Genomic DNA, 23,901 nt, shown 5'->3' on the forward strand with positions numbered 1-23,901 from the left:
AGTCAGCATACACTTGGAATGGAACAGATATGGGGGGGGTGAGGAAGAAGAAGATACCAAGTCATGCCTTAACCAAAACAGAATATGAGAGGAAGTTGGGAAAAGATGTAATGATTCTACTATGAATATGCTGAGCTTGAAACAGTTGTAGGAAATCTAGTTTGAGGAATCCAACAAACAATAAACTTGACTCTAGAGCTGAAGAATAAAATCACAGCTCAGGAAAAAAAATAGACATGTAGGACCAAGGGTAGACCCTTGGTTATGTTCACATTAAAGATAGAAGAATCAGATCCAAGGAAACAGACTGAGGAGAGATTTCTACAGAAAATAAAAACCCAGAAATCCTGACTGCATTATGACAAAGGACTGTTCTACTGATGGGTCTCTGTGTATCACACTATAGGCAGAGTGGGGGGAAATCTGGAATATAAAGCATCTATTGTGTTCCTAATATACAGGCACTGCATGTCTTTTCTCTCCGGGGATGTATGGGTGAGATCAGGACTCCAGGCTGAGCACCATGAGGTTTTCTTGCACTGAGCTTTGGCTCCATCCCTGCAGCCTTCCAACCCAACATGTTAAAAGAGTGCACTGTGTCTGCTTCAGGGACAATGTAAAAAGAAGGGTATGTCACATTGAAAGAAAGGGGAAATCGGCCCTGGCCAGTTGGCTCAGTGGTAGAGCATTGGCCTGGCATGTGGGAGTCCCAAGTTCGATTCCTGGCCATGGCACACAGGAGAAGCACCCATCTGCTTCTCCACCCCTCCCACTGTCCTTCCTCTCTGTCTCTCTCTTCCCCTCCTGCAACCGAGGCTCCATTGGAGCAAAGTTTGCCCAGGCGCTGAGGATGGCTCTGTGGCCTCCGCTTCAGGCGCTAGAATGGCTGTGATTGCGGCAGAGTGATGCCCCAAATGGGCAGAGCATCGCCCCCTGGTGGGCATGCCGGGTGGATCCCGGTCGGGCACATGCAGGTGTCTCTGTGACTGCCTCCCCGTTTCCAACTTAAGCAAAATACAAAAAATTAAAAAAAAGAAAAAGAAAGAAAGGGGAAATCAACAGCCAAGATGATATTGCATCTCTCCCAATGAAACTCTAAATCCCCATCATCTCAAATGCTATACTGTCTTTTAAAAAGTACTGCATCTGACAGTTAAAAAGCAAGGGAATGCATTTGTCTTTTGTGATCTCCCAGGAGAATTTCTGTTTGCAACCCTTGCACGCATGCTCTATGTTAAAGGTCTGCAAGGTCTTCTCTCACTGTAAAGGGCCAGATAGCAAATATTTTAGTCTGTGTGTCATATGGACTCTGTCTCAGCGACTCAGCACCGCTATTTCAGTGTGGAAGCAGCCACAGACAATACATAAATAGTGGGCAGCTCTGTGCGCCAATACAGCTTCTTTACAAAGGCAGAGGGCAGGCTGGGTCTGGCCCTGGGTCAAGATGGCTGATCTCTGACCTTTACCACGGGAAAACCATGACCAGAGGACACCTATCTGAAAAGCACAGATCATAAAGCTGGATTGTGAGACCACAATAGACAGGTCAAGTTGTGGAATGACCTTGATGGGAAAATAGAAGATCCTAGACCAGGAAGACTGGGCAGCAACGCACATGCTGTTCTTCCGGAGGCACAAGACAGGCTGCCTCAGCAGAGGGGAGCCCTTTCTGACAACCTGAACCCTATTCTCCTCTACTTTCCAAACAGAGAGAAGCTGATGCCCTACACCATTCACTCCTCCACACGTGACCACAGCCCAACGATGAACTAACTACCTTTGTGACATCACATGACAGTGATGTAAGCAGCTGGTTGCCCCCGACCGACATTCTTGAATTTTGAGGACAGTATATGCAGGGCACCTGCTGTGACTGAAGGTATTTCCGAGCCTAGCCACCGCTACTCAGTGTACCCATGAGATGGACGAAGACATGATGCACCCATCAGGGCATGGAGAGCCAACAAGAGGGCTCCCATCTGTGAAATACCTGGATGCAGCTGTGTATCCATGGACGCTGGGGGATGTGAGGAACCAGATGGCCGCGGCCACGGAGGTGTGCGCCCCAGAGACAACCCACAAGTGCAGCTGCCAACCAAAGGCTCCGGCGAAATGGGAAGAAAGATCTTGACCGCCATTCTTTCCCGAGAAAGCTTTGGAAGACGGTGGAGGACGACACCTTTACCTCCGTACACTGGAGTGACAACGGAGACTAGGTGATCATAGATCAAGATCTCTTCCAGAGGGAGGTGTTTCACCGGAAGGGCGCTCAGACAGGGTCATCCTGGCTGACCAGTTTCACCCGTTGGCTGAGCCCCTACAGCTTCAAGAAAATACACCCAACTGACGCTTCCGGTTATTTTTCAGAGAAAAAGAGAATCCTGGTAAAGTAGAAAGTCCCCCTGTTTCCCATCTTCTCTTTCACTTGGCCGTCTTTTTAGTGGAACAAGAGAATGATGTACTGAAAGGGTTTCATTTCAGGGGGAACTCTATATCACACGGGGCAGTATTTATGGAAAGATGGGGAGTATAGATTTTATATGAAACTAAAACCCCTTAGAACACTGTAGGGATGGCTACAGACTCCGAGAGGTCAGGTAATGTCAAATAGATGTATTTTCTCTCAGAATGACTAACTTGATTAATTTTTTTCCAGATGTATCGTAATTCTATCTTCCGAAAAGAAAAGCCGTGGCTCATGGAGAACATGACGAGACAAGACAACCAGTTGACTCCTGTAAGCACAGCATCTCCAGAGAGAGGGGAGCCTACAGCCCCACAAATTCACTGCGTGGACGCCACGGAAGCTGCCAATCAAAAGGCCCAGGAGAGCGCCTCTGATGCTTAGCGACCCAGTGCCACGGGGTCATTCCAGCTTATAGGTCTGGGGTCCCAGCCATGCCATGGGAGTCCATGTTCCAATTGACCCAGGTGGCCCAAATAAAGAGGTCACATCTGAGAATGGCTCTCTTGTTCCCATCTTCACTGCTGAGACCAACAGCACAGGGGAGGGGCCCATCAGTGCCCTTGATTACACAGTCCCTGGTTCCCTAATGCTTTACCTCTACAGCTATCAACCTATCGGCATTGCTGCCATTCTTGTTGTGATCCCACTCAAGGGCCCTGTCCAGCACACTGACCAGGAGGACTAGGAGGGTTCCTCGGAGTTCAGTTCTGCTCTCTGAGCAGTACAGGGACAATGTGGGACCCTAAGATCACTTATAACAGAAAAATATCACCACTCTGTAACCACAAACCTATTTTGGCTTTAATAAAGAAAAGCAAAAATGTAATAGTAAATAAAGAATTCAATGAAAAAAAGAGAGAGAGAGAGAATGGATGGTTTTTCCCCCAAATATTCCCTCTACCAGCTAGCCATGTGGCAAGAAGTTCCTATCAGTAGTAGCATTGCTCTGCTGGAGCAAGGCATCGTCCTGAATTTAAAGGGCATGTACCTAGCACAGAATGAGTGACACATTAGTACTGATTTATTTATCAGATCAACTAGATCAGTAGTTTTCAACTTTTTTATACTTGGGGACAAGTGAAAATAAGAGAATTATTTCAGGAGACTGCTAAGGCATAAGCAAATTTCACTAACGTCATTGGGTCTATAATCTTCATAGAACATTTGAATGGTTAACTCTTTGTGGACCAGCATGAAATTTCTAGGACTGGTCTGTGAACCAATGGCTGAAAAGCACTGGGTTAGAGGGTTCAAAGCCTGAAGTAAGAGAACTAAAGAGATTATTGCAGCAGTGCAGGCGAGAAAAAGCAAATACCACCACTAAGGCAGCTACAGAGAGGGTGTTCCAGGCATAGTCAGCATACACTTGGAATGGAACAGATGTGAAGGCTGAGGAAGAGGAAGATACCAAGTCACGCTATTAACCAGAACAGAATATAGGAAGAAGTTGGGAAAAGATGTAATGATTCCATTTGGAATATGGTGAGCTTGAGACAGATGTGGGAAATACAGTTAGAGGCATCCCACAAACAACAAATTTGAGTTGAGGTCTACCCTTGGTCCTACATATTTACTCTTTTCTTAGTTCACAGGAAAGAATAAATATGTAGGACCAAGTGTAGACCCTTGGTTATGTTCACATTAAAGATAGAAGAATCAGATCCAAGGAAACAGACTGAGGAGAGATTTCTACAGAAAATAAAAACCCAGAAATCCTGGCCTCCTTATGACAAAGGACTGTTCTGATGGGTCTCTGTGTATATCACACTATAGGTAGAGTGGGGGGAAATCTGGAATATGAATCATCTACTGTGTTCTTAATATAATACAGGCACTGCATGTCTTTTCTCTCCAGGGATGTATGGGTGAGATCAGGACTCCGGGCTGAGCACCACGAGGCTTTCTTGCACTGAGGCTGGGCTCCATCCCTGCAGCCTTCCAGCCCAGCACACAGAGGAGTGTACTGTGTCTGCCTTAGGGACAATGTATACAGAAGGGAATGTCATCTGGAAAGGAAGAGGTGAGTCAACAACCAATATGATACCACATCTCTCACAATGAAACTCCAAATTCCCAACTTCTCTAAAGCTATACCATCTTAGGAAAGGACTGCATTTGACAGTTAAAAAGCAAGGGACTGTTCTGTCTTCTATCATCTCTCAGACAGATCTGTTTTTACTACCCTTGTCTGCATGCTCTATGTTAAAGTTCCACAAGCTCTTTCTTTTTTTTTCTTTCCATTTTATTTTTTATTTATTTTTTATTTTTTTTAAATTTTATTTTTTTAATGGGGTGACATCAATAAATCAGGATACATATATTCAAAGATAACAAGACCAGGGTATCTTGTCGTTCAATTATGATGCATACCCGTCACCCAAAGTCAGATTGTCCTCTGTCACCTTCTATCTTGTTTTCTTTGTGCCCCTCCCCCTCCCCCTTTCCCTCTCCCATTCCCCCCTCCCCCCCGTAACCACCACACTCTTATCAATGTCTCTTAGTTTCACTTTTATGTCCCACCTACGTATGGAATAATGCAGTTCCTGGTTTTTTCTGATTTACTTATTTCGCTTCGTATCATGTTATCTAGATCCCACCATTTTGCTGTAAATGTTCCGATGTCATCATTTCTTATGGCTGAGTAGTATTCCATAGTGTATATGTGCCACATCTTCTTTATCCAGTCATCTATTGACGGGCTTTTTGGTTGTTTCCATGTCCTGGCCACTGTGAACAATGCTGCAATAAACATGGGGCTGCATGTGTCTTTACGTATCAATGTTTCTGAGTTTTTGGGGTATATACCCAGTAGAGGGATTGCTGGGTCATAAGGTAGTTCTATTTTCAGTTTTTTGAGGAACCACCATACTTTCTTCCATAATGGTTGTACTACTTTACATTCCCACCAACAGTGTATGAGGGTTCCTTTTTCTCCACAGCCTCTCCAACATTTGCTATTACCTGTCTTGCTAATAATAGCTAATCGAACAGGTGTGAGGTGGTATCTCATTGCTGTTTTGATTTGCATTTCTCTAATAGCTAAAGAAGATGAGCATCTTTTCATATATCTGTTGGCCATTTGTATTTCTTCCTGGGAGAAGTGTCTGTTCATATCCTCTTCCCATTTTTTTATGGGATTGTTTGTTTGTTTGTTGTTGAGTTTTATGAGTTCTTTGTATATTTTGGATATTAGGCCCTTATCTGAGCTGTTGTTTGAAAATATCATTTCCCATTTAGTTGGCTTTCTGTTTATTTTGTTATCAGTTTCTCTTGCTGAGCAAAAACTTCTTAGTCTGATGTAGTCCCATTCATTAATTTTTGCCTTCACTTCTCTTGCCATTGGAGTCAAATTCATAAAATGCTCTTTAAAACTCAGGTCCATGAGTTGAGTACCTATGTCTTCTTCTATGTACTTAATTGTTTCAGGTCTTATGTTTAGATCTTTGATCCATTTTGAGTTAATTTTAGTACAGGGGGACAAACTGTAGTCCAGTTTCATTCTTTTGCATGTGGCTTTCCAGTTTTCCCAGCACCATTTATTGAAGAGGCTTTCTTTTCTCCATTGTGTGTTGTTGGCCCCTTTATCAAAAATTATTTGACTATATATATATGTGGTTTTATTTCTGGACTTTCTATTCTGTTCCATTGGTCTGAGTGTCTATTTTTCTGCCAATACCATGCTGTTTTGATTGTCGTGGCCCTATAATAGAGTTTGAAGTCAGGTATTGTAATGCCCCCAGCTTCATTCTTTTTCTTTAGGATTGCTTTGGCTATTCGGGGTTTTTTATAGTTCCATATAAATATGATGATTTTTTGCTCTATTTCTTTAAAAAACGTCATTGGAAGTTTGATGGGAATTGCATTGAATTTGTATATTGCTTTGGGTAATATAGCCATCTTGATTATATTTATTCTTCCTAGCCAAGAACAAGGTATATTCTTCCATCTCATTATATCTTTTTCAATTTCCCTTAACAATGGTTTATAGTTTTCATTATATAAGTCCTTTACATTCTTTGTTATGTTTATTCCTAAGTATTTTATTTTTTTTGCTGCAATCGTGAAGGGGATTATTCTTTTGAGTTCCTTCTCAGTTGTTTCGTTGTTGGCATATAGAAAGGCTATTGACTTCTGAATGTTAATTTTGTATCCTGCGACCTTACTGTATTGGCTTATTGTTTCTAGTAGTCTTTTTGTGGATTCTTTGGGGTTTTCGATGTATAGGATCATATCATCTGCAAAAAGTGATACGTTTACTTCTTCTTTTCCGATATGGATGCCTTTTATTTCTTTGTCTTGTCTGATTGCTGTGGCGAGAACCTCTAGTACCACATTAAATAAGAGTGGAGAGAGTGGACAACCCTGTCTTGTTCCTGATTTAAGGGGGAAAGCCTTCAGTTTAGTGCCATTTAATATGATGTTAGCTGATGGTTTATCATATATGGCCTTTATCATGTTGAGATATTTTCCTTCTATACCCATTTTGTTGAGAGTCTTAAACATAAAATTGTGTTGTATTTTATCAAAAGCCTTTTCTGCATCTATTGATAAGATCATGTGGTTTTTGTTCTTTGTTTTGTTGATATGGTGTATTACGTTAACCGTTTTACGTATGTTGAACCATCCTTGAGATTCTGGGATGAATCCCACTTGATCATGATGTATTATTTTTTTAATATGTTGTTGTATTCGATTTGCTAGTATTTTGTTTAGTATTTTAGCATCTGTATTCATTAGAGATATTGGTCTGTAGTTTTCTTTTTTTGTGCCATCCTTGCCTGGTTTTGGTATGAGGGTTATGTTGGCCTCATAAAATGTGTTTGGAAGTATTGCTTCTTCTTCAATTTTTTGGAAGACTTTGAGTAGAATAGGAACCAAGTCTTCTTTGAATGTTTGATAAAATTCGCTGGTATAGACGTCAGGGCCTGGACTTTTATTTTTGGGGAGGTTTTTAATGGTTTTTTCTATTTCTTCTCTACTGATTGGTCTGTTTAGGCTTTCTGCTTCTTCTTGACTCAGTCTAGGAAGGTTGTATTGTTCTAGGAAGTTATCCATTTCTTCTCGGTTGTTGAATTTAGTGGCATAAAGTTTTTCATAGTATTCTACAATAATTCTTTGTATATCTACGGTGTCCGTGGTGATTTCTCCTCTTTCATTTTGGATTTTGTTTATATGAGTTCTTTCTCTTTTTTCCTTGGTAAGTCTTGCCAAGGGTTTGTCAATTTTGTTGATCTTTTCAAAGAACCAGCTCCTTGTTCTATTAATTTTTTCTATAGTTTTTCTGTTCTCTAATTCATTTATTTCTGCTCTGATTTTTATTTTCTCCTTTCTTTGGCTGGTTTTGGGTTGTCTTTGTTCTTCTTTTTCTAGTTCCTTAAGGTGGGAAGTTAAGTGGTTCACTTGGGCTCTCTCTTGTTTGTTCATATATGCCTGAAGTGATATGAACTTCCCTCTTATCACTGCTTTTGCTGCATCCCATAGATTCTGATATGTCGTATTGTCATTTTCATTAGTCTGTATAAATCTTTTGATCTCTGCACTTATTTCTTCTTTGACCCATTCATTTTTTAAAAGTATGTTGTTTAGTTTCCACATTTTTGTGGGATTTTTTTTCCTCTTTTTTGCAGTTGAATTCTAGTTTCAAGGCTTTATGATCAGAAAATATGCTTGGTACAACTTCAATTTTTCTGAATTTGCTGATGTTGTTTTTGTGGCCCAACATATGGTCAATTCTTGAGAATGATCCATGTACACTGGAGAAAAATGTATACTCAGTCACTTTGGGATGAAATGTCCTGTAGATGTCTATCATATCCAGGTGCTCTAGTGTTTTGTTTAAGGCCACTATGTCTTTGTTGATTCTCTGTTTGGATGACCGATCTAGAGCCGTCAGCGGTGTATTGAGGTCTCCAAGTATGATTGTATTTTTGTCAGTTTTTGTTTTAAGGTCAGTAAGTAGCTGTCTTATATATTTCGGTGCTTCTTGGTTTGGTGCATATATATTAAGAATTGTTATGTCTTCTTGATTCAGTGTCCCCTTAGCCATTATGAAATGGCCATTTTTATCTCTGAGTACTTTTCCTGTCTTGTAGTCAGCATTATCCGATATGAGTATTGCTACACCTGCTTTTTTTTGGATGTTATTTGCTTGGAGTATTGTTTTCCAGCCTTTCACTTTGAATTTGTTTTTATCCTTGTTACTTAGATGAGTTTCCTGTAGGCAGCATATAGTTGGATTTTCTTTTTTAATCCATTCTGCTACTCTGTGCCTTTTTATTGGTGAGTTTAATCCGTTTGCATTTAGTGTAATTATTGATACTTGTGAGTTCCCTATTGCCATTTTATATCTTGCTTTCTGTTAGTTTTGTGTCTTGTTTGATCCTTCTCTTTCGTTTTTCTATCTTTTGTTTTTATTTGGTTGTATTCCATACATCTTTCCTCTGTTGCTATCTTTTTTATCTCATGTGCTTCTGTGGTGGTTTTTTCAATGGTGGTTACCTTTGAGTAATGAAAAGGGTCCCTACCCTGTTCATTGTAGCAAACTATTTTGTGAGTACTTTTGCACTCCATCGTCCTTTGCTACTGTTAATCTCCATCTTCTCCCCCTCTTTCTTTTTGTTGTTGTCACAGTTTAAATTTGGTTTTATTGTGTTCTTCTTGGAGCTTTTACTTGTGGCTCTGTTTTTATTTTGTTCTTTGTATCTGATTGGAGAACCCCCTTTAGTAATTCCTGGAGTGGGGGTTTTCTGATGATAAATTCCCTCATCTTTTCTGTATCTGTGAATGTTTTTATTTCTCCTTCATATTTGAAGGATAGCTTTGATGGGTATAGTATTCGTGGCTGAAAGTTTCTCTCTTTCAGGACTTTAAATATTGGGGTCCACTCTCTTCTAGCTTGTAGAGTTTCTGCTGAGAAATCTGATGATAATCTAATGGGCCTTCCTTTATATGTTGTATTCTTCTTTTCCCTGGCTGCCTTGAGAATTTTTTCTTTGCTGTTGGTTTGTGTCAATTTCATTATGATATGCCTTGGAGTAGGTTTGTTGGGGTTAAGAAAACTCGGTGTTCTGTTTGCTTCTTGAATTTGAGGCTTTAGTTCTTTCCACAGGCTTGGGAAGTTCTCATCTATTATTTGTTTGAGTATGTTCTCCATTCCATTTTCTCTCTCTTCTCCCTCTGATATACCTATTATTCTTATGTTATTCTTTTTGATGGAGTCAGATAATTCTTGTAGGGCTATCTCATTTTTTTTAATTTTTGAGTCTCTTTCTTCTTCTCTCTGTTGTGCCTCAAGTTGCTTGTCTTCTATTTCACTAATCCTCTCTTCTATCTGACCTGTTCTATTAGCTAAGCTTGTTAATTCGTTTCTCAGCTCGTGAATTGAGTTTTTCATCTCTGTTTGATTTGTTTTTATAGTTTCAATTTCTTTGGACATATATTCTTTGTGTTCATTGAGTTGTTTTCTGAGCTCCCTAAATTGCCTTTCTGTGTTTTCTTGTATATCTCGGAGGATTTTTAGGATTTCTATCTTGAATTCTCTGTCATTTAGCTCCAAGGTTTCCAATATATTAAATTTTTTCTCCATAGATTTTTCCTCATCTAGCTGTGTTACCTCTCTTTCTTTTGTATCCATGATATTCGATTTTCTCTTCCTTAATGGCATCTGAGGGTGGTTTTGTTGATAGTATTAATGAGATTTAATAAAGAATAAAAAGTTAAAAAAAATAAAAAATCAAAAAGAGTTGTTTTTTTTAAAAAAAAATTAATAATGAAATAAAGAAAAATAAAATAATAATTTTTAAAAAAAGGAAATTATTCCCCTCCTCCTTTTTTCCTCTCCTCTCCCCTTTTTCTTGAGAAAATCTTGTGGTGAACTGTGAATTATAACAAACAATGCCTGTGATGGAGGTCCTGTATTGGGGAAAAGTAATAAAGGGGCAAAAAAGAAAAAAAAAAGGAAAAAAAAAAGGGGGCGGTTTGGACCCACAAAAAGCAAATAAGGAAAAAATTTGGGTCAAGAGTAAAATGATTTGCTTTTAGGTGTTGGTGTTGTCTAAGAGTTATGATGAGAGGAATAAGAGAACAGAAAAATGGGGGGACAAATTAAAAAAATACTATTGTATTTAGTGGAACAAGAACTAGATAAAATGGAGAGCCAGGGATGGGAGCACTGCTAGTGAGTTAAAAAGGTGAAGTAAAAAAACCTCCAAATGCCACAAACATAAGTTTGAGTCCCAGATAAGATAATTTGTTTGTTATTGAGGTTTGAATGAGAGGAGATGTAAAGGAGAAAGGAAGAAACTAATATAGAGGGAGAAAAGAAAGAGAGAAAGAGAAAAAAAGAGGGAACCAGTAAAAGAAGAAAAAAGAAAGGAGAGAGAGAGAGTTAAGGATTTTGGAGTGCAACCCTCATAGAGAGAAAGGAAGAGGAGAAAAAAGATAATGGGAGATGTAACACTTATGGGTAGTGTGGTTCAAGAAGAGGAGAGAGTAAGACCAGCAGAGAGTTAATCGGCCAAATTGGAGGAGGAAAAAAAGTATCAAGAATGAAGATAAGAGAAACAAACGAACAAATATAATAAAATGGGATAGGTTATAAAGTCTGCAGATTATTCTTGATTTTGAGAGGTTATCTTCTTGTTTTTTCTTTTCTCTCCCTCTTCCTGGTCGGTGACTCTGTACCCCAGGTTCTGCCCCTTTGGCACGCTCAGGTAGAGGTTTGCAGTTGATAAGTCTCTATGGCAATGTCATGTATTGTGCTTTAGTCTCGTTGGGAGTCAAGGCTCATTAGCTTTCATAGGCTCCGACAGTGAGAGAGTCTGTGTTCCTGGAGCCTTTCTCCTAGTCTTTCCTTCCTCAATTAGTAGCCTGATAATCCAGCTATGGGGTTGTTGCTGCCTCTGCCTGGATAGTAAGAGGTTCAAAGAGCTGGCAACTCCCCACTCTATTTCCACTCAGCACAGGGCTCTGGGTAAGGCTCAGTCAGTTAGAGCTGCTAGCATAATCAGGCGGGCTTTCCGCCCACTCAAAGACCTCTGGCTCTGCCACTCTGTCCGGTAACACAGGCGGGCACCCACTTCCGGGGTGCTTGGAGGAAACTCTCATTCACTATCTGCACACGCAGACCAGGATATCCGGCCAGTAGTCTCACGCTCTGAGTGAAACCCCCAACCGCATGGAAATTTGCAGTGCTGGAATTCGCTCTCGCTCCGTCCCGTGCGCGGCTTTTGCAAGGTGCTGGGGCGGCCCGAGATTTCGCTTTTGCCCACACAAAGGCCCCTGACTCTGCCCCTCTGTGCGATAACACAGGCGCGCCCTGCCGAGGCACTTGGAGGAATCGCTCACTACCTATCTGCGCGCGCACACCAGGATATGAGGCCGGCGTGTTTCCCTGAGTGAAGCCCTCACCAGCACGGAAAATTTCCACCGTTGGAATTAGTTCTCGCTCCCTCTCATGCGCGGCTTTGCCAGGGCGCTGGGGCTGCCCAGAGATTCTGCTTTCGGCCCACAGAAAGGCCTCTGACCCTGCCTCTCTGTGGGGCAACACGGACACCCACTTCTGGGGCTTAGGAAGAGATCTCTCGCCCACTAACTGCGCACCAACCAGGAGAACGGGTAAAATGGCTGCCCCGCTTGTCTTTCTTTGTTTGGGTTTGGCGCGAGTGTTAGCTTGTATTGCCGGCTTGCCACAGGAACAGTTTTTCCTCCGCTAGGATCTCCGTGCCACAGCCTGGTTCGGCCTTTTGTGCGCGGCCTGGATGTATTCACCCCCTTTGCCCGCCTCAGTTTCTATATTCACAGTTACCAGAGAAAGCCGCCCTGTTTAGGTTAGTGAGGAAGGCGGAGCATTTCTTACTCCCTATTTCCTTCAGGATTTGGTTATATATTTAGCCAATTTTTCACTCGACCATACCTTCGGGTGTATTGTGAAGCATCTGGAGGCTCCAAGTATAGGTTTTTCTGTTTCTGGTTGAAGATCTTGTTGAGTTTTGGGGGAGATTTATCGGTATCGCTTCCTACTCCGCCATTACTCTGACGTCATCTCTCCACAACCTCTTTTTATAGAGAGCCAGACAACATATATTTTTAACCTGTGGGTCATATGGACTCTGTCTCAATGATTCACCACCGCTATTGCAGTGTGAAAGCAATCACAGATAATAAATATTCAGCAAAGGTGTGTGTCAATATAGTTTCTTTACAAAGGCAGAGGGTGGGCTGGATCTGGCCCCTGGGGTCAAAATAGCTGATCTCTCACCTTTACCATGGGGAAGGCCATTACCAGAGGATACCTATCTAAGAAGCAAAAATCATAAATATGGATTATGAGACCACAACAAACAGGTCAATTGTAGAATGGCCTTGATGGGAAAATAGAAGATCCTAGACCAGAAAGACTGGGCAGCCACATACATGCTGCTCTTCTGGAGGCACAAGACAGGCTGTTTCAGCAGAGAGGAGTTCTTCCTGGCAACCTGAAACTTATTTTCCTATACCCTCCAGAAAGAGATAATTTGGGGTCCTACACCTGTCCATTTCCCCATAATTGACCAGGACTCACTCCAGAGCAATTGTGAGTCACATTTGTGACATCACATGAAAAATAAAGAGGACAGTAATTTATGGAGCTGGTTGCTTCTCAAAGAAGACTCTAAAATTTTAAGGACAGTACATAGTGAGCACCCCTGATGTGCCCAAAGGCATTTCTGACCCTAGCATTCTCTGATATGATCTTTGGTACCAAATGGTTTTGATCTAGAGCTGTTCCTTGTCTAGAGAGAGTACTGATGAGATAGATGACAAACTGGCTCCATCACAGGATAGAGAGTCAACATTAAGGTCCAGTCTGTTTCATTCCTGGATCCAGATGTGGACCAAGGGAAAATTTGGAAAGGCATGGAGACCAAGCTGGCAGCCAATATCCAAATCCCCATGAGCGTCCGTAACCACCAGACCCAAACCAAGGTGCGAAGAATGTGAAAAGAACCAAAGGTCTTCACAGGCTTTTCTTCTCAAGAAAGCTTTGGGGGATAGTGGAGGATGACGCCTTCACATCCATGCAGTGGAATCATGACAGTCTTCTTGATTATTGACAAAGATCTTTTCCAGATTCAGGTTCTTTGTTAGAGGGGCACAGACAGACTCTTTGAATCGGACAGCCTGAAGAGTTTCATCCTCCAGCTGAACATCTATGGATTTAGCAAAAAATGCCTAAGCAACTCTTCAGATTGCACTCTAGGTAACAACAGGATGATGGTAAAGTAAAACAATGGTAAAGTAAAAAGTCCTCTGGTTTCCCACCTTCTCTGTCACTTGAAATCTTTTTAGCAGAGAAGGAGAATGATATACTGAAAGAATTTCATTTCAGGGGGTAACTCTATTTCACAGAAGACAGTATTTAAGGAAAAAAAATGAAAGTATAGATTTTTAGACTCTGAGAAGTCAGTTAATGTCAAATAGATATATTTTCTCTCAGAATGACTAAAATGATTCATTTTGTTTCAAATATACCACAACTTCAACTTTAAAAGAAACAAGCCTTGGTTCACTGAGAACAGTAAAAGAAATGGCAACTAGATGACTTCTGGTTGGCCAGGGTCCAGTGCAACACCCGCAAAGATGTGGAAGCTAGTAGCTCCACAAGAACTTCCCTACAAATTCACCAGAGAAAATACCAAAGAAGCCACCCAAAAGGCCCAGGATAAAGCCCCAAATGCTCATGAACTTAATGGAATCCAGTCATCCACTTCTTGGGTCTGTGGTCCAAGAGCAATCCCAGGGAAGTCTATGACTCAAATGAGCCAGGTGGCACAAGTGGGATGGGCACATCCAGGAATGTCATGTTTGCACCCATGCTTACTTCTTTTCTTATTTCCGCTGTCTCTTCTTTTCAAATTTTCTCCTTCCCTCCCTCTCTTTCCTTCTTTCTCTCTTTCTGCCTGTTTATTCCTTCATCTTTCTTTCTTCCTTCCATCATTCCTTCATTTAAAAATTTGCAGCTTGCATTTTTCTATTTATTGTTTTATAAGATATTTTATAACTTTGTAACTTTTAAATTCAGTCTGTATCTAATAAGTAGGCAGTTGTAATCAATTTTAGAATGTTAGCAGTACAACTTGAGATGATCTCTTTCCAATTTTTGGAATACCACAATTCAAATAATCTTGTTCCCCACAGGAGACAGTTTATTGTCAAATGTATAGTGAGTAGGGGGTGTTTATGATTTTAAACATGTTTCCATCATGGCTCCTTCCCTGCTGTTTTTCTGACAGCCTCAGTTGTTGATTCTATTTCTTGTGCAGATAATAAACCTTGCATGGTGGGAAATCTGTGCCGCTTTGGTAGCCCACTGAGGAGTAGGGATTACTTTAGCTATAACCCAAGATTTCTTCCAGTAAAAGAAATATTTTCCAAAATTTGCAGACTGGACCAAAGTTATAAACAAACCATTTGTAGCTTGTCATTGGAAACATCAATTTATCAGAATATTTGGCTTCATTCCACTAAAATCTATCCATCTACAAGATATATTGTTTAGAATTAAATATTCTATATAATAACTTTATATATCTTAGTTTTCTTCCATCAAAGCACATGATATATTATTATGTCGTTGTACTATCAACAGATGGAGGTGTTTGCAGTAACTCCCTATAGCGATAATGATATTGAGAGCTGTAAAATGAAAGCTCTTCTTTATGAATAGCAGCTTAACTTCCACGCATAAATATATGTTCTTTTATATTTTACCTAAGACTCAAATACCCTTATGAGTCATGCAGATAATATCAAGCAGACTATTGCTCAGGAAACAGACAGAGGGGAAGATTAATGTCTAATCCCTTTCAAAATCACTAATGAGATCTGGGTATTGTTACTGAATCTGTTTATCTTACCAGATGTGCAAGAGGGTAGTCTGAAATGGCTCATTGACTACCTTTAGGCTTTTGAAACAATCTCTCCTTCCTGAATTCTTCTCTATTGTTTCCTTGCCTTGTGACAGACAGAACAACAAACAATCCTTTTCTATCTCTGTCTCTGTCTCTCTTACCATCTGGCATTTATACCTGGATATATCTTAACTGATATTAATGTCAGGAATATAAATTACCCCTGTTGTTATTTACAATAATTTATGTGTTATACTCAACTAATTATTAAATAAATCTCATTTTGATTTTAGATTTATTTTTTCTGTTTAAATTTGTATTCTTTTTGTCCATCGTTCATATTTTGATATCACTTTTTCTTCTATAACATTAACCTGTTATTTATATTTTAAAGATGTCATTTTATGTAGCTATTTATATTTAAAACCACTCCCCCATTCAACAGGAACTGAATTGTATAGTTGCTTTCCCACAAATATTATCCTTTTTAGAAGACATTCTTTTTAGAGCAGTTTTAGGTTTCCAATACAATTGAGAGGGAAGGACAGAGCTTTATAATCACTAAAGTCTATAGTTTACATTAAGGTTCACTTTGGTAACGTACATTCTTGGAAGCAGCTAAGATGTCCTTCAGTAGGTAAATGGACAAATAATCTGTGATACATCCAGACAGAAGAATATTATTCAACACACACACACACACACAGCTATCAAATCATGGGGAAAAATGTGCATTACTAAGTGAAGGAAGCCAATCTAAAAACAATAGAAAAAGTAAATAAGTCAGAGTTCAGAGAATTTTTATAGCTGTTAAAACATTCTGTATGACATAATAATAATAAATATATAATAATATTTTTTAAAGCCTATAACATATTATCATTTTTTATATTCTCTAGATGTACTTTTTATTAAGAAAAAAAGGGGGAAAGTGCATTATACATCCATAGTAGAAAAAGTGGATGATGTGATAGTTTGGATGTAAAGGTTTGCTACTGGAGTCATAATCAGCATAAAGATTCTTAGATTTAATTTGTCCTTTGAAAAGTTTATAACTATGTTTGGATTCAGTTTTATTAACTCAAAGCAAACAAAAAAAAGCCACATTTTTTTTCCAGGAAAAATAATATTTATATAAAGTGTTTTGTGTTCTGTGGTTTTTTTTTATTATTTTTGTTTTGTTTTTTTTTTGTTCTGTTTTGTTTTTAAGGAGATGAGAGAGGGGTGGGGAACACACATAAACACACACTCCTATATATGTAGACTCTATATAGCCTGTCTTATTTATTTATAATTATTTTTGGAAAAAAAACTTATAAATAATGGATTGAGAGCACAATTCTGATTCCAAAACCAGGCAAAGACAACACAAAGAAAGAAAATTATAGGCCAATATCCCTGATGAATATAGATGCTAAAATCCTCAACAAAATATTAGCAAACCAGATCCAAAAATATATGGAAAAAATTATACAACATGATGAAGTGGGATTTATTCTGGGGAGGCAAGGCTGGTACAATATTCGCAAATCAATCAATGTGATACATCACATAAACAAAAGGAAGGAGAAAAACCACATGATAATTTCAATAGATGCAGAAAAAGCATTTGATAAAATCCAGCACCATTCATGATCAAAACTCTCAGCAAAGTGGGAATACAAGGAACATACCTTAACATGATAAAAGCCATCTATGACAAACCCACAGCCAACATCATACTCAATGGGTAAAAATTAAAAGCAATCCCCTTAAGATCAGGATAAGTCAGGGATGCCCCCTTTCACCACTTTTATTCAACATAGTCCTGGAAGTCCTAGCCACACCATTCAGACAAGAAAAAGAAATAAAAGGCATTCGTGTTGGAAAAGAAGAAGTAAAACTATCATTTTTGCAGATGATATGATATTGTATATAGAAAACCCCAAAGTCTCAGTCAAAAAACTACTGGACCTGATAAATGAATTCAGCAATGTGGCAGGATATAAAATTAATACTCAGAAATCAGAGGCATTTTTATATAACAACAATGAACAATCAGAAAGAGAAATTAAGAAAACAATCCCCTTCACTATTACAACCAAAAAAATAAAGTATCTAAGAGTAAATTTAACCAAGGAGACTAAAGATTTGTACTCAGAAAATTATAAAACATTGATAAAAGAAATCAAGGAAGATACAAACAAGTGGAAGCATATACCATGCTCATGGCTAGGAAGAATAAACATCATTAAAATGTCTATATTACCCAAAGCAATCTATAAATTCAATGCAATACCAATTAAAATACCAATGACATACTTTAAAGATATAAATCACATATTCCAAAAATTTATATGGAACCAAAAAAGAAACCGAATAGTCTCAGCAATCTTAAAAAAGAAGAATAAAGTGGGAGGTATTACACTTCCTGATATCAAGTTATACTACAAGGTCATTGTACTCAAAACAGCCTGGTACTGGTATAAGAACAGGCATATAGATCACTGAAACAGAACAGAGAACCCAGAAATAAACCCACAGCTCTATGGACAACTGATATTTGACAAAGGAGATAAGAACTTACATTGGAGTAAAGACAGCCTCTTTAACAAATGGTGTTGGGAAAATTGGACAGCTTCATGCAAAAAAATGAAACTAAACCACCAACTTTCACCATTCACAAAAATAAACTCAAAATGGATAAAAGACTTAACTGTAAGCCGTGAAACCATAAGCATCTTAGAAGAAAACATAGGCAGTAAGCTCTCCGACATGTCTCACAGCGATATATTTGCTGATTTATCTCCACGGGCAAGTGAAATAGAAGACAGGATAAACAAACGGGACTATATCAAACTAAAAAGGTTTTGCACAGCTAAAGACAATAAGAACAGAATAAAAAGACAAACTACACAATGGGAAAACATATTTGACAATGTGATAAGGGGTTAATAACCAAAATTTATAAAGAACTTGTAAATCTCAACACCAGAAAGACAAACAATCCAATCAAAAATGGGCAAAAGAAATGAATAGACACTTCTCCAAAGAGGACATACAGATGGCCAATAGGCATATGAAAAAATGCTCAATATCACTAATCATTAGAGAAATGCAAATTAAAAGCAAAATGAGATGTCACCTCACATCAGTCAGAATGGTGCTCATCAACAAAACAACACAGAATAAGTGCTGGCGAGGATGTTGAGAAAAGGGAACCCTTCTGCGCTGCTGGTGGGAATGCAGACTGGTGCAGCCTCTCTGGAAAACAATATGGAGATTCCTCAAAAAATTGAAAATCGAACTGCCGTTTTTTTTTTTTTGTATTTTTCTGAAGCTAGAAATGGGGAGGCAGTCAGACAGACTCCCACATGCACCCGACCAGGATCCACCAGGCATGCCCACCAACGGGCAATGCTCTGCCCACCAGGGGGTGATGCTCTGCCCCTCCAGGGCGTCGCTCTGCTGTGACCAGAGCCACTCTAGCGCCTGGGGCAGAGGCCAAGGAGCCATCCCCAGCGCCCGGGCCATCTTTGCTCCAATGGAACCTTGGCTGCAGGAGGGGAAGAGAGAGACAGAGAGGAAGGAGGGGGGGAGTGGAGAAGCAAATGGGCACTTCTCCTATGTGCCCTGGCCGGGAATCGAACCCAGGTCCCCCGCACGCCAGGCCAACGCTCTACCGCTGAGCCAACCAGCCAGGGCCTTGAACTGCCTTTTGACTCAGCTATCCCACTTTTAGGAATATACCCCAAGAACACCATAGAACGGCTCCAAAAGGAGAAATGCACCCCCATGTTTATAGCAGCATTGTTCACAATAGCGAAGATCTGGAAACAGCCCAAGTGTCCATCAGAGGACGAATGGATTAAAAAGTTTTGGTACATGTATACTATGGAATACTACTCAGCCATAAGAAATGATGACATTGAATCATTTACAATGACATGGAGGAACCTTGATAACATTATACGGAGTGAAATAAGTAAATCAGAAAAAAACTAAGAACTATATGAACCCATACATAGATGGGACATAAAACTGAGACTCAGAGACATGGACAAGAATGTGATGGTAACGGGGATGGGGGTGGCGGATGAGGAGGGGGCGAGGAAGGTGAAAGAGGTAGTGGGGGGAGGGGAGAGGCACAAAGAAAACCAGATAGAAGGTGATGGAAAACAATTTGACTTTGCGTGAGGGTTATGCAGCATAATCAAATGTCAAAATAATCTGGAAATGTTTTCTCTCAACATATGTACCCTGATTTATCAATGTCACTGCATTAAATTTAATAATAATAATAAAAATAATGGATTGAAGCTTAAAACAAAATTTTGATTAGAAAAAGAGCTATTTCAGTAAGAAAATACCAACAGTTGATAAGTTTGAGGCATTTTAAGTATTTGTATTTGTGTGTGTATGTAAGGAAAACTAACTAAAATGTCAGTGGGTCTGCAATGTACTCTGAGATCTCAGCCATATTTTTCAAATTTCTCTATATCACCATTACTCATTCAAATGAAAATAGTACAGCCAATAATTGAATTATGGTTCTGCAACTTATTAGGGTACAGGACTTTGCACAAGTTTTTTAACTTCCAGAGACTTCAGTTTTGACTTCTGTAGAATAGTAACAAAAAATTAAATATTCAAAGTATCTAGCTAACAGTGTTTTTTCTTCTTATATATACAAAAATAAATATCCAATAACATTATTATGACTTTAGTTGAATCTCAAAAGCAGAAGATTTTCAAGGACCGAAAGAGGTTAAGTTGAAGGGACTGTTCTTATTTTTCCATTTTTTTTCTCAATATTCCCAGAAAGTAGTCATCAGTGAGAAGGAAACAAGTGAAAAATCAAAATCTGTAAGTGTTCCTCTAATATTTGTAGGTAGCTGGTTTTGACCTTTCCCTTTATCTTAAATGGTCCTTCACAACCGAAGTAGAAAAGCATCGATCTTCTTAAGATAATATATTAAGAACTTCTCTGCTTTTTCTGAACATCTCATTTCTAAATTTTCTGTCATGCAGATTATATTTTCTTAGTATTTTTGACAGTGAGACTAAATTTTGACAGCTGTTAATGGATAAATACCAAAAAAACTAAATGTCAGAACAAAATCGTGGGTGTTAGAATAAAAGGCAAATTCATGGCTATGAAAAGAGAAATAGCAATAAAAATGATCCGGAAGCTTGCAAGAGAAGATAAGCAATGAAAATGATAATTGAGTAACTAGCATTCTTGCTAGCAAATTAAACAGATAACACTGTTTTCAAAAAGAAAATTTAAGGAAATTTTACTCCTCAAATAAAAATAAAGATACCTCCCACTTTGTTCTTCATTTTCAAGATTGTTGAGGCTATTCGTGTTCTTTTTCTGTTCCATATAAATATTTGTTCTATATGTTTGCAGTATGCCATTGGTATTTTATTAGGAATTGCATTGAGTTTATAAATTGCTTTTGGGTAATATAGACATTTTAATGTTTTTTCTTCCTATCTATGAACACAGTATATGCTTCCACTTGTTTGTATCTTTCTTGATTTCTTTTTTAATTGTCTTATAATTTTCTGAGTACAAGTCTTTTACCTCCTTGGTTAAATTTAGTCCAAAGCACTTTATTTTTTTTTTGTTGCAATAGTGAAGAATATTATTTCCTTAATTTCTCTTTCAGAGAGTTATTGTTGGTGTATAAAAATGCCACTGATTTCTGAATAATAATTTTACATCTTGCCAACTTGCCAAACTCATTTATCAGGTCTAGTAGTTTTTTGACTGAGACTTTAGGGTTTTCTATGTACAGTATCCTGTCATCAGCAAATAATGATAGTTTTACTTCTTCCTTTCCAATTTGGATGCCTTTTATTTCTTCTTATTGACTGATTGCTGTGACTAGGACTTCCAGAACTATTCGTATAAGAGTGGTGAAAGGGGGCACCCTTGCCTTGTTCCTGATCTTAAAGGAATTGCTTTTAATTTTTACCCATTGAGTATGATGTTGGCTGTAAGATTGTCATAGATGGCCTTTATCATGTTGAGGTATGTTTCCTATATTCCCACTTTGCTGAGAGTTTTGAACATAAATGGGTGCTGGATTTTATCAAATGCTTTTTCTGCATCTATTGAAATTATCATGTGGTTTTTCTCCTTTCTTTTGTTTGTGTGATAAATCACATTGATTGATTTAGTGTGAACAAGTCCTGCCGGGGGTGAGGATCACAGAGATGCAGAGACCTGACTCTGGGGACCAAGTTCAATGATGCAGATCCACTTTATTCAGGAAGTAAACTAGCTTATATACACAGGTTCAGCCTATAGGGTGTTACAGGGTGTTCTTCAAAGCCAATGGCTGAAAAGATCAGGGAGCTGTGTGGTTGGCACTGAGTCACTTCCTTATTGTTGGCAGGCTCCCTTCCTAGGTGTGCCTAGGAGGGTTTCAGGTGCTGGAACGTTCTCACAGCATTGCATCAGCCACAGCTGTTAGGAATGTGCTCTGAGCTCCACCCCCATCTCCCCCTTCTCTTTTAATTAAAGCTAATTGGACTTGATGAATGACAGCTTGCTGTTGTAGCTTCTGACAAAGGTAGTAACATCATACAGTGGAGTAAAGACAGTCTCTTTAATAAATGGTTGGGAAAATTGGACAGGTACATGCAAAAAAATGAAACTAGACCATCAACTTATACCATTCACAAAAATAAACTCAAAATGAATAAAAGACTTAAATGTGAGTCTTGAAACCATAAACATCTTGGAAGAAAACATAGGCAATAACCTCTCTAATATCTCTCATGGCAATATTTTTGCTGATTTATCTCTACGGGCAAGTGACATAAAGGACAAAATAAAACTATCAAACTAAAAAGCTTTTGCAAAGCAAAAGATACCATGAACAAAATAAAAAGATAACCCACACAATGGGAGAACTTATGCACCAATACGTCTAATAAGGGGTTAATAACCAAAATTTATAAAGAAATTTTGAAACTCAAGACCAGGAAGGTAAATAATCCAATCAAAAATGGTCAAAAGGACTCAACAGACACTTCTCCAAAGAAGACATACAGATGGCCAATAAGCATATGAAACAATGATTGTCATTAATCATCAGAGAAATACAAAATTTTTTTTATTCTTTTTTTTTTTTTTTTACAGAAACAGAGAGAGAGTCAGAGAGAGGGATAGGCAGGGACAGACAGACAGGAACAGAGAGAGATGAGAAGCATCAATCATCAGTTTTTTGTTGTGCTTTGTGATACCTTAGTTGTTCATTGATTGCTTTCTCATATGTGCCATGACCGCGGGCCTTCAGCAGATCGAGTAACCCCTTGCTCGAGCCAGTGACCTTGGGTCCAAGCTGGTGAGCTTTTGCTCAAACCAGATAAACCTGTGCTCAAGCTGGTGACCTCGGGGTCTCGAACCTGGGTCCTTCCGCATCCCAGTCCGATGCTCTATCCATTGCGCCACCGCCTGTTCAGGCGAGAAATGCAAATTTAAACCACAATGAGATACCACCTCACACCTGTTAGAACGGCGCTCATTAACAAATCAAAACACAATAAGTGCTGGCGAGGATGTGGAGAAAAGAGAACCCTTCTGCACTGCTGGTGGGAATGCAGACTTGTGCAGCCACTGTGGAAAACAGTATGGAGTTCCCTCAAAAAATTAAAAATCTAACTGCCTTTTGACCCAAATATTTTATTTTAGGACTATATCTTAAGAATATCAAGTCATTGAATCAAAAGAAGATATACACTCCCATGTTTACTGCAGCATTGTTTACAATAGCCAAGATCTGGAAACAGCCCAAGTGTCCATCTGTGGACGAGTGGATTAAAAAGCAGTACATATATACAATGTAATACTACACAGCCATGAAAAAGAAGGAAATCTCACCTTTTGCAACAGCATGAATGGAACTGGAATTTATTTTGCTAAATGAAATAAGCCAGGCAGAGAAAGACAAATATCATATAATCTCACTTATATGTGGAATCTAATGATAAAATTGAACTGAGTAACAAAATAGAGGCAGAGGTGGGGTTACGGGGACCAGAAGGACAGCTGTCAGAGGTAAGGGAGATGAGGGAATAGGATCAGAGAAGGTGAAGGAATTAGTGAAATTATATATACATAACACAGAGATACAGATAATAGTATATTAAATCCCAAAAGGAATGAGGGAGCGAGTTAAGGGGAGGGGGACAAAGGAGTGTCAGTGGGGGACAAGGGAGTTGGGTTGAGGGAGTGATATTGAATGGGACACCTGAATCCACGTTAACACACTAAATTAAAATTAAAAAATAGATTTAAGAACAAACTTCCAGACCTTGTTGTTCATTCTGATTTATAAATAAATCAAATAACAAAACAAACAAACACAAAAACACAAACTATCAAAATTATAAAAAAAAAAACCACATCTAACATGATTCTGTTCTAGATACTCCTGAACTCGAGAATTCAGTGTTTCTTTAAGAAAATTCCGGGAACTAAGAGTGTAATTTAGAGAGTATACCCAGTGACAATACTTAAAATAGCACTTAATTCTGTGCAATATTATG

This window comes from Saccopteryx bilineata, chromosome X, assembly GCF_036850765.1.
Source record: "Saccopteryx bilineata isolate mSacBil1 chromosome X, mSacBil1_pri_phased_curated, whole genome shotgun sequence".
NCBI classification, from domain to species: Eukaryota; Metazoa; Chordata; class Mammalia; order Chiroptera; family Emballonuridae; genus Saccopteryx; species Saccopteryx bilineata.